The following is a 12,721-nucleotide window of genomic DNA, read 5'->3' as shown; positions in this document are numbered from 1 at the left end:
GTCCTCTGCAAAAAAAAAAAAGAGCAAACCAAGGCATTTAGAGGCCGTTTAAGCCGTTTTTTCGAGCTATTCTTTCACTATTATCGAGCAAGTCAACAAATGTAATAAAGTCAATTTTGTACGTGCCTAAGTCAAGCTTAGTCATGGCCACGAGCCGAAATCTCGGCAGCATTTCGTTGCTATAGCCTAAACCCATGCAAAAAGTGTCCCAGAAGACCTGTCACAAACTGAAATTCCGACATGATAACAAGTTTACCCATCATCTAACGGTTCCAAAACATCAAGTTTTATCAAAAACCGACTAGTATAAGGTCATTTTCGAGCCATTTGAAGCGGTTTAGCAAAAGATCGTCTCATTTTGGTCTCATTTCATCAATACTCTAACGAAAATTGAAAATGAATACATGGTTATGCTCCTAGCATGTTGAATTACGCATTTCTAATGTCAATTTCAAGGGACGAATTCATTTGGGACGAAACCCCCAATTTTTCGACATTTTAGGGCAAAAACCTAATTTTCTACCTTTAATTCAAGCTACAAATCCAAGTTTAAAGCAAATACAAGATGCATACCTGGATTACTCATGATTTATGGACTTTCGATCAAATTTTGATGAAATATGGTTGGTTTTTTTGGGTTTATGTCGAAGAAGAAGAAGAAAAGAGTTTTGTTTGAATGAACAAAGAACTCGCGCTGAGTTCTGTTTTACTGAGGCATGGTCGAGCTTGGGAGAAAACGCGGCATTTGCTGTGCCTCTTCCCCAAGCCATATCCCTGCTGCACCTATTCTCCAGCATGTTTCGCAGCCGCTCTTGCTTTCAATTCGTTGAAAGTTCGTTATAAGTAGGCCCATGCCCTATGTTTTCCCACTTCTGGATATTTCCTCTAGTGCTTAGAGTACATTTACTCCGTATATTTTCTACAGTTGTATTTCTTCGCCCAATTAGTCTACATTCTCCCCAGCAACTCGCAATATTTTATTCCCTACCGAGTTGCAATATTTTATTCCCCAGCGAGAGTTCATTGCCGCTATACAACCAATGTATTTTTCAGCCAAACGGTTCTCGGAAAGTCCCGCCTCCAAACAAGTTTTTTTATCAGCAGTTCTCGGAAAGTCCTGCCTTCCTACCAGCGGTTCTCAGAAAGTCTCGCCTTCTACAAAGTCAAGTTTTATCAGCGTTTCTCAGAATGTCTCGCCTTCTACAAAGTCAAGTTTCTTCTGGCGGTTCTCAGAAAGCCCTGCCCTCATCTCCGGTAGTTCTCAGAAAGTCTTGCCCTTCTATTCGGCGGTTCTCAGAAAACCCAGCCTCTGTCCCCGCAGTTTCTTTCTAACGTTCTGTTGTCGACATTAGATGTTTCGTCCCTGTGAAGGCCTGGGTATGGTTTCTTCTTATGGCTGGCGAGCTTCCTTAAATAGTCTAATGGACTTTAAATGACCCTCCCCGATAGTCGACAGACTCTAAAATGTTCCTGACGACAGGTCCTTGGCTCAGACCCATTGAGCCGCCTGGTGTCGCCATAGTCTTCAGGTTGTAATCTTCGATTGACCTGAGGGCTATACTTTGACTTTCGCCTTGTCCAAGCCTCAGTCAAAGTGGGGGCTCTATAGACACCTAGTTTCTGCACCTCCCGCCAACTACTCAGTGATGATTGGTGTGACACCCCCATACTCCAAGTGCCTTACCAGGACAACTCAGGTATAGGAACGCCACCATCTCGGTTACCCGAGGCATTGATAATCAAATAGATAATAGCGAAACGTGCTTAAATGATTACAAAGTTTAAGTGATACAACTAAACTCCAAAACTGTTAAAAGAAAATACAACTGTTCTCAAATGCTAAACCAACTAGCTAAAGAACAACGCTCGACACAGTGGAAGACTTCTAGAACAGCTCGTGATGACTCAACCCAACTATCCCATGTGCATCAATCATACCTGCTCAATAACTGCTCACCACTCCCGAATGGATAAACACGGTTTTTAAAACATTTAAACGGGTTCAGAACTGATTACACAAAACAATATCCACAAAAAAAAACAGAAACACAAACAGTACAAACAGCTCAAACAATCCCCAGTCTCCATCTCCAATCTCCACACAACTGACTACACACTAAAGTGTGTAGACCTGCCAGAGTACCCATCGCAACAAGTACTCCACGCCGCCAGTGGGGGACCGCAGCCGTACCCACCAAATCCCCGTTCATCTCCATCGAGCGATAAACCCAAGTTTATTGACGTGCACATCCCCTCCTGTGGCGGGTTCCACAGAGGGTGAATCAAGGGCGTGAAACCACTCCTGCAAGTAACTCCACTGAGCCAGGGACGCACCCCGAAGATCACAGACAGATAAACAGTATTCACAACACAAAACCAACAACCGTCTGAATCAATCAATAATACGAAATCACAAACGTCTAGATCAATCAATATTATGAAATCACGACCGTCTGAATCAATCAACAATCACTAACTACAGCACAATCACCACACATCATGTAATTAATACTAAGTAGGGAAACCCTACCTGGAGAAGCAACCACCACAGACAATCTAGCAGCTAATCAGAATTCTTCTCTACGAATCCTCCTCCTATAACATGTATACCTTCAATTACTACCACACACATACAAATCACCCAAAATCCTCAAAATCACCCAATTAGGGTTTTAAAGAAACTGAACCAAATGCTATAAAAATTATACAAGGAACTTACCCTTGACACGATGATCACAACGGCGTAAAGAACAAGATGATCCGACTCTCCTAGCCTTTGGAATTTGCTAATGATGCGATGAATCAACTTACGTAACTTCCTTCTCTCAATTGAGGTTTTTAGAATGATAAAAAGATTTAAGAAAAGTGACGGAACTCATTATATATTAATCTCGCATCATTAACAAAACCCGTCAAAACTCAGCCCATAAACTCACTTACTGGATCGAGTAAGGCACCTACTCGATCGAGTGCACCCTACTCGATCAAGTACCCAACTTACTCGATCGAGTACCCTACAGGCAGACTACTGTTTTGCGTCAAAAACTACTTACTCGACAGAGTAAGCCCCACTCAATAGAGTACCCAAAGACTCATAAATCCGTAGTATTATAGTCTTCCCTCCTTAAAAAGAACTTCGCCCCCGAAGTTCAACCCATAAACAAAAAACAAACATACTAACTCGATCAAGACATAACAACGCAAATAAGAACTCAAAACAAAACTCCAACCCATCAAACATGGACTCCCAACACCAACTCCACCAACTATGTCTACCCCCACAACATGACTCACGATATCATATCCACCACATTATAGCCTCTCTCGACACTAACTCCATACACTAGTAACTACCCTCCACAAACGCTGCTAGCTCCGTTTCACTAACATATTATCCAATAGAAAATCCAATATCAAGACACTCATAAACATCAAACGGAATATTACATTCTACCACCCTTAAAAGGAACTTCGTCCTCGAAGTTTACTCATACTTATAAACATCATCATCCAACTGCCAAAATTATGGAACTCATAATCATCATTATCCAACTGTCAACACTATCGAAATATTCTCACACTCCTAAGCATCACACTACTACAAGCACGACCATGGCCTTTTAACAATATCAACCACAAAACAAATCCATCCTTTATGCTACACTAACACTCTACTTCCAATTATATTACAACATGTACAACCATAAAACACTCTTTGCCGTATCCTACTCCTCTTAAGATAAATGTTACGTCTTCGTAACTCACTAATACTTGATCATTAGATATATCTTCTCATTATTCTCATCACCCCACATGTCAAAGATAACTGCCTATAACCTCATATCTATAACCATTCATATTTTCAAGGCTCTCTTACTTAAACAGTTCTCATATCTCAATTCATTCTGCACTCCATCTAACCAATACCACAAAATCCTTAGCATAACCAACACTCCAACTCTTCCACATTACGGCAACACAACATACCTCTCTATATAAAACACCTATCGCCAAAAGCCTAACTCACGATCCACACTTGTTACGTACACTCACACTAGATCCTCAAATTCTTTTCATTCATTACTGCAAAACTCATACATAAATTAACATGACACTAATTCCCAACACCCTACACTCACTGTCTCAACAAAAGATTATAAACCACTTGCAGCTCTCAGATTAGTACGACACATGTTCCATTATTCTCTTGCCATTACTATGTCTACCAATGCCTCATCTTAAAACAAGATCAAAATTAATGTAACAACCACTCACACTGTCTCCCATCAACAGAATATCGCTATACCATGCCGACAATAGAAACATACACAACTCCCTTCCATATCATACTCTACCCTCACACCCAAGCTGAAACTGGTAAGAAACATCAATAAACAAAACAACCGTCTATATGTACAACTCGAAACTCACAGAAAGCAACATCAAACAAAACAACAATATATGTATATCTGGTATGTACTTTCAAAACTCGAATCGTAATCACCCCGCCTACTCCACCACAACCAGTGACGGCATCGCAACACCGCCACCAACAGCCGCACCGCAGCGCGAAAATACCCGCATCACAACACGAAGTTCCGTGCCCGGATCACCCCTGAAGCACAACAACCACGTCGATAGACATCACAACCATATCCAATTCCCATAAACACTGACTCAGTATAACTTTCCGGACAAGAAAACTTACTCAAAACTGCTTTACTGGCTCATAACACAACATATTATACGGAATAAACAGGCAAGAATCTCATGAATATCATCCATACCTTTTTATGGAATAAACATATATCAGGAATACACATACAAGTATAACTACCCATGCCAGATCACCCAAACTATCACTTTTCAACATCATACCATTACTTTACCGTACCCAATATATATCACAAAACATTCATATAACAACTTTATAACTATCACACCATACCATCTCTCGTGAGGTCAGAACCTCACACAAACATTTATACACATCATAGACCCGTAATCACATCCAACTAGTCAATCCTGATCACGTAAGTTACCACCTAATAAAGGTTACCTCTCACCCATAACACATTCCTTCATTCACATAACCATCATCCCCTGCCAAATATAACCATACAGCTAATACTCAACCACTAGCAACCGCCTCCTAAGACCACATCTTATACTTCCCCACAAACGTACCTATCAATCCGGCTTCTACCAAATCAACCTCTTTAGAATTGCTATCTTTCTAATTGACTATCACCCTTAACCACTAGTGATCACACCACAATACCCCCACGGCTCGTATAACAACCCTTTTACACTCATCTCTAAACATCACGGTTTCTTTCCTACCTTTGGTTAACATCCCAAATAACGAACATCAAATCCATCAACAAAAATTACCTCAACACTATTCCCAATTCCATCCTTAATTGTATCGTCACCCAACTCACCACCAAAATCTCATATCGTGTAAATTCTTTACCCGGCTTCTTATTTTCCTTAATTCCCGAAACTCATGACTAATCATATTGTCCTGAAACTCCTATATAACCATTAACTAACATCCTCATGATAGTATCATACATCTGGACGATTCCTGACTTCTATATCACATAACTCCGATCGACATCTTCCTCAGCTTACTTTTATCCTTCTCATCTCTTTACACTCAACAGTACCAATAAATGATTCAACTTCTTATTCCTTCTACCTAATTCTTTAGTGCTCCGGTTACCTTCTCATTGCTCCAAAACTCAAATCCCATTATTTCATATCAGTATCATCTCAGTCTTTCTTACTATAGATCTACTCTTCTTCTTTTTTTCTAGAATCCCAAAACTCATTTCATAACGTTACTTGGCCAAGGAAATCACACATTAGTTTCACCTCTTGATAATGCAAATTCCCAAACTCAATCACTATCTGCAAATCCACATCGCGGCATGTCTCCATTAAGTTCACTATATACTACTCTTCTCCATCCCTCTAAAACAACCTTTCACTACATATATTCTTAACCCACACGATTCCTAACCATCTCCCTCCATAATTCTTTACACATCTCAAGTTGCCACTATCCACATTCTTCCTTTCAATCTTTTCATTCTCACGTTCCTTAGACTCACATTATCCCTTGCCCATATTCACTTACTTTTACATTACTCAACACACAATCATATCACTCATCTCATCTCACAAAACATGCTCCATGCCTTAATAAGCTTTACAATTCTTCCTTTTCTTTTCCACTACTTATCACAACCGCATATAACTCATGTCCTCCCCACCGAACTCATACTCACCACAGATGCCACTCCTTACATCATAAGATTGGGTAACTTACGCATCAAGACCGACACACATGTAAAGCAATGCATAAGGAAGTAAAAGAACGCCTTTGAATTAAACATAATAGGCAACCAAGTTAAAATATAAGCATATGACCCAAAACAGGGGTCACTAGATCGAGTGCAGGTCACTCGATCGAGTGAGTGACTTACTCGATCAAGTAGGTGAAGGTCAGAAGCACGTAAAACAAATTACCAGGACTACTCGATCGAGTAAGGGTTACTCGATCGAGTAACAAGAGGTGCACTCGATCGAGTACCCTACGCATTTCTCAGCACTGTCCAATTTTCATATAACGGTCATAACTCACTCATTTCTTGGTCGTTTTAGGCGTGTTACCTATCGTTAGAATCATAACCGAACAAGATATCACCTCCAATTGGAATCACATTAAAATCATTTATGTATCTCAAGTTATAACAGTTTAAAGACAACTTCGCTGTAATCAGACGACATAACTATTCGATTTTCTCTTTCAAACAACTTAAACAACAACAAGGTAGACAAAAACAACTCAATACTCGTAAAATCAGTATCCCTAACCACATGTTACTATCTTCAAAAGCCAAGCAACAAAAAACTCAATGCACATATATCATTCAACTTACCCATTATATATTACCCGCATGTTTTTATTCTATAACTTTACGTAAACAAAATCACAAATACATGACATCAAGTCCCCTTTTTACATGTTACTAGCATAACAACATCATAAAATCACTTTCATCATACAACATGCTTAATCATAAATCATATTATCATGCAACGATTATTCATATTTTTCTACCAATTCATCCATCATACCACATTCTTCATCTAACAAGTGCATATAACACAACAGTAGACAGGTATATGAACTTATTACTTAAGTGTACGCAAACAAAATTATGTAAAATCATATCACATCCCCTAATCACATGTTACTAGTATAGATACATTATAAATCATTCATCCTGCAACATCATTATTCATCACATATTATCATATATGAACTACTTCCTTTTTCTACCACATCATTCATCATTCTCACATACTTTTCCAACGACTCCAACCAATATTATAAACCAACTATCATTCAACATGCTTTCAACCAACAACATACAAAATCACATTGATTCATGCCACACATTACTATATAGGTACACAATTCATAAAATAAACACATAGCGATCCCGACTCATATTCCATGGTGACCGGTTCAAAATTGTAGGGCGAGTTCGTGACTTTAGGACGTCTCCCAAGTCTTTGGATTACCTCCTACAACTTCTACCCGGGTTCATTTTATTTTGACTCCATATGTTCATTAGGTTCATTGGTTACAGGTTTCAAGATCGTCTCTTTAATACCACTTTGTGACACCCCCATACTCCAAGTGCCTTACCAGGACCACTCAAGTATAGGAACGCCACCATCTCGGTTACCCGAGGCATTGATAATCAAATAGACAAATGATTACAAAGTTTAAGTGATACAAATAAACTCCAAAACTGTTAAAAGAAAATACATCTGTTCTCAAATGTTAAACCAACTAGCTAAAGAACAACGCTCAACACAGCGAAAGACTTCTAGAACAGCTCGTGATTACTCAACCCAGCTATCCCATGCGCATCAATCATACCTGCTCAATAACTGCTCACCACCCCCGAATGGATCACCACAGTTTTTAAAACATTTAAATGGGGTCAGTACTGATTACACAAAACAATAGCCACAATAAAACAGAAACACAAATAGTACAAACAGCTCAAACAATCCCCAGTCTCCATCTCCAATCTCCACACAACTAACTACACACTAAAGTGTGTAGCCCTGCCAGAGTACCCATCGCAACAAGTACTCCACGCCGCCAGTGGGGGACTGCTGCCGTACCCACCAAATCCCCGCTCATCTCCATCGAGTGATAAACCCAAGTTCATTAATGTGCACATCCCCTCCTGTGACGGGTTCCACAGAGGGCGAATCAAGGGCGTGAAGCAACTCCCGCAAGTAACTCCACTGATCCAGGGACGCACCCCAAAGATCACAGACAGATAAACAGTAATCACAACACAAAACCAACAACCGTCTGAACAAATCAATAATACGAAATCACAATTGTCTGGATCAATCAATATTATGAAATCACAACCGTCTGAATCAATCAACAATCACTAACTACAGCACAATCACCACACATCATGTAATTAATACTAAGTAGGGAAACTCTACCTGGAGAAGCAACCACCACAGACGATCTAGCAGCTAATCAGAATTCTCCTCTACGAATCCTCCTCTTATAACATGTATACATTCAATTACTACCACACACATACAAATCACGCAAAATCCTCAAAATCACCCAATTAGGGTTTTAAATAAACTCAACCAAATGCTATAAAAATTATACAAGGAACGTACCCTTGACACGATGATCACAACGGCGTAAAGAACAAGATGATCCGACTCGCCTAGCTCTGGGGATTTGCTAATGATGCGATGAATCAACTTACGTAACTTCCTTCTCTCAATTTAGGTTTTTAGAATGATAAAAAGATTTAAGAAAAGTGACGGAGCTCATTATATATTAATCTCGCATCATTAACAAACCCCGTCAAAACTCAGCCCGTAAACTCACTTACTCGATCGAGTAAGGGGCACTCGATCGAGTAGGTGCCTTACTCGATCGAGTACCCAACTTACTCGATCGAGTACCCTACAGGCAGACTACTATTTTGCGTCAAAAACTACTTACTCGATAGAGTAAGCCCCACTCGATAGAGTACCCAAAGACTCATAAAACCGTAGTATTACAATTGGGCCGTATGTTTAATTACGGTTTTTATGACATTTCATAAGTTCGTCGACATGTGATAGCTCAAACAGTCGAGTCAGCCTCATAGTCGTCATCTACGCGCGAATATGGTCGTTTTGACAGTAATTAGAGTACATTTGGAGTGCGGGTCAAAAACCGCAGTTGGATTTTTCTAGAATTTTCTAGAGTGTTTATTCCTAAATTTTACCTTTTATCACGGAAATATCTTCTTTACGGAATAAGGAAGCATATATCCTCCCTAATTCCTAACTAATACCGCGGAAAACTTTCTTGTTGAGGAGAAAACCACCCGAGAGAAAACGCAGTAGGAGCTGCGCCTCTTGGAAGGGTCGCAGTTCCAGCTGCGCCTCTTCCTGGGCTGGTTTTTTTTTCAGTTTCCAGATTTCTTCCGGATTTCTTTCTTAATCCCACTTTTACCTAAATTCCTCCATGTGATTAGTATAAATAGAGGTCTCCTCCTCATATATTTTTTACGCGAGTGTCCGCCCTTCTCTTCTCCCTTTGCATTCTAAGACCTCGCTCTTACTTTTCGATGCCTATGTGCTTGCTCTACGCGACCACGTAAGCTCGGATCATTCTTAGTACCAGTCACGTTGCATAGACCAATCAATTTGACCAACTCCACCAACTCCACCTAATCAATCTAATCAATCTGTTTTAAATCCTTTTTAAGGGCACTTTCATTCATACATCCAGTCGATCAATCACTAAATGACAACTTAGTCAATCTCGTTTCGTCAAACATGTAAGTTTGAGGGTGTAAATCCCAATTTTACTTATTTTATTTTTCTGTATCATAATTTATATAAGAATTTATCTCATAAGCATGCTCAAATCGTCTTTTAAAATCACTTTTTAAAAACTTTTGACGGAAACATCAGAGAAACGACGTGGGGAAGAATCCCATCAACTGATGCGCCTTCTGGAAAGGACGCAACATCTGTTGCGCCTCTTCTAGAGACTGCCTTCAGTTGCTGCACTTCTGCTTCTTCCTCGGGTCTTTGCTTCTTAAGTTTTTTATTTTCTTTCTTCATTTTTTTCATCTTTTATTTCGTCTATCATCTTCTAATTAGTTTTTTACAAATCTTTTTTTCAACCTTTTTCCGACTTAAATACCTTATAATTAATATTTGCGGGTTTTCGTCATCCTATTCAAACCCGGATTAAGAGGCTCGATTTATCCATATCAAGTCCCTGGAATTCGTCTTTTGTACATGTTTCTCCTTTATTTTTCAGACTTCGTTCTATTTTGTTCTTGTTTTAACCGTCTTAAGTTCGAGTTTTGGATATAAAATGGATTCCGACATCGTATCTTTGTAATCCATTGTAATATCTTGTTTAATTCGTTCTTTTAATCTGACCTATGACGATATTTGTGTACATAAACATGCTAAATCACTTCTATTCGAGTCGTACATCAATAATTGACATAAATCGATCAACGAACATTAACAACCCGCAGGTCTGACTTTCACAGTCAGAACCCAGCTCTAGAATAGCCGCAACAGGTGATGCGCCTCTTCTAGAGGACGCTCCAGTTACAGCGCCTGTTCTGGGTTGGTTTCTGTCTCTAAACTCTTTCTCGTTTTGACGTAGGCTTCTAATTAGGTTTCTAATCAACTATTACTCATATTATCACCCTTTAATTCGGCATATTTTCATATTTTTTAATTTTGTTTCTTTTTCTTTTATTCTCTTTTCAAATCCTCCTTTAAGCATATTTATGACGTAAATTCAATTCAATACATTGTAATTGATTGTAATTAAATTATTGTATTTGTTTTTTTATCGCTCTTGTATGATTTATTTACTTGGCATTCACATGTAATCAATCTAATTTCAACTTTGACCCGATTGAGTGCTAAATTGCTTGTAAACCGACATAGTTTAATTTCACATACTAGGATTAATATGTGTATGTTGCATTGCATGCATACAAATGACAACATATCAAATATAAACAACTTCCCTGATCATTAGTAGAGGCCGCTATCGAGACGCGCGGGATTAGGTGTTCAAATAAAAGAGCTTCCTAATACGTACCCTCACCCCTTACTCAGATATCTGTGAACATCCATGTTCATTGGCATCACGAGAGTCATTCTAGACATAGAATGCTAAGGGTAACGAATTTCTTAGTGTTCATGTCACTACTTTGTGTTTTGACATGACGCAGAGTATTCGAACGGTTCCAATTTTCCATAAAAATTGGCGGCGACTCCACAAATGCAGGCTTGTCAAACCTTTCACCGGTTTCAATGCCTTAAAAATTGGTAACGGCCCTTGACGTACTTTGGCTCGCGCCGGAGTTCCATGGAAGAAGTGCTGCCGCCTAGAAACCAACGCGCATGTGCGCGCGGCGCGAGTGGTTGTGTCCACAATTAGTTCTAATTAATCAATTATCGTAAGAGACTACTAGTTGTTGTTATGCCCTAAGTCGATCTAGGAAGTTCATCGATTTACTTACATTATCGATTGGTGTATAATGAGTCGATCATTGCCTTAGCCATAGCCAAGCCATGGCCAGGGCGTGACCGAGCCGTTGCCATGCCCTAACCAGGCCGTGACATAGGGCAGAGGATTCATGGTTGTTGCGTCCGTAATTGTGTTGTATTGTACCATTGTTGGCTATTGTATAATGTATATTAGGCAGAGGATTCATAGAGGAGCGGTTCTAGTGATTTTTATCTTGTGTTGCGGAGTTATTTCTAAGAGGTAGAGATATCCTACTCTTCCATATTTATTGTTATTGTTGTTATTATGTGAAAGGTTACATGAATTAAGCAAAGCGAAGTTGTAGGGGCTGTTTTAACGTGATTACAGGGCTGATTGTGCATTTGGTCGGTCGATCTGGTCCGTAGGTCGATCGACCTTGGGCGTGTTTGCCGACCTGACTAGGTTTACTGCCACTTATTACAACCGGCTGGACGCAGCAAGACAGGTGCAAGGGTGTTTTACCCCGACCATTAGTCTAAATGCCCTCCTGACAGGCCGAATACCAAGCCCTCCAGCTAGGCAGGAGACATAAGCCCTCCTGACAGGCCGGATTTCCCACCCCTTCAACCATTATAGCAAAATTCTATACTTTGTTGAAATACTCATGACAAATCAAAACAAAAATAATGTGCAGGTTATTCAAAGCAAGATGATTGACAGCACCAACAGGACGAAATTTACAAGTAAAGAAAAAGAGAGGATAAACCAAAAGAAGGCCATCATGCCTATATTAATAAAAACCTTTATCCCCTGGGGCAAAGGCGCCAAAATATTCATAAAGGCCAGGGAGAGTCCCCCTGACCCAAAACAGGAAAATAAAAATAATGTTTGTCCAGGGACATCCCCCCGGATGGGCCAAAACACCAACTGAGAATTAAAAAATATTACTGCTTCTCCTTAGAAGCAGCAACATCAACAACCTGCTCCCCACCCTTAACCGGCTCAGCCTCAACGTCCTGCTCCCCTGGGGAGTCGACCTCCTGTTCATTCTCCAAATTATGCAGGTCAGGATACTTTGAAGCAGCAAAAGCCATCTCAGCTGCAGGGTCCCATTTTGCCCTGGCCTCA

This window comes from Silene latifolia, chromosome Y (genome assembly GCF_048544455.1).
Source record: "Silene latifolia isolate original U9 population chromosome Y, ASM4854445v1, whole genome shotgun sequence".
NCBI classification, from domain to species: Eukaryota; Viridiplantae; Streptophyta; class Magnoliopsida; order Caryophyllales; family Caryophyllaceae; genus Silene; species Silene latifolia.
The sequence above is the reverse complement of the archived record's forward strand: the minus strand, read 5'-3'. Positions refer to the sequence as shown.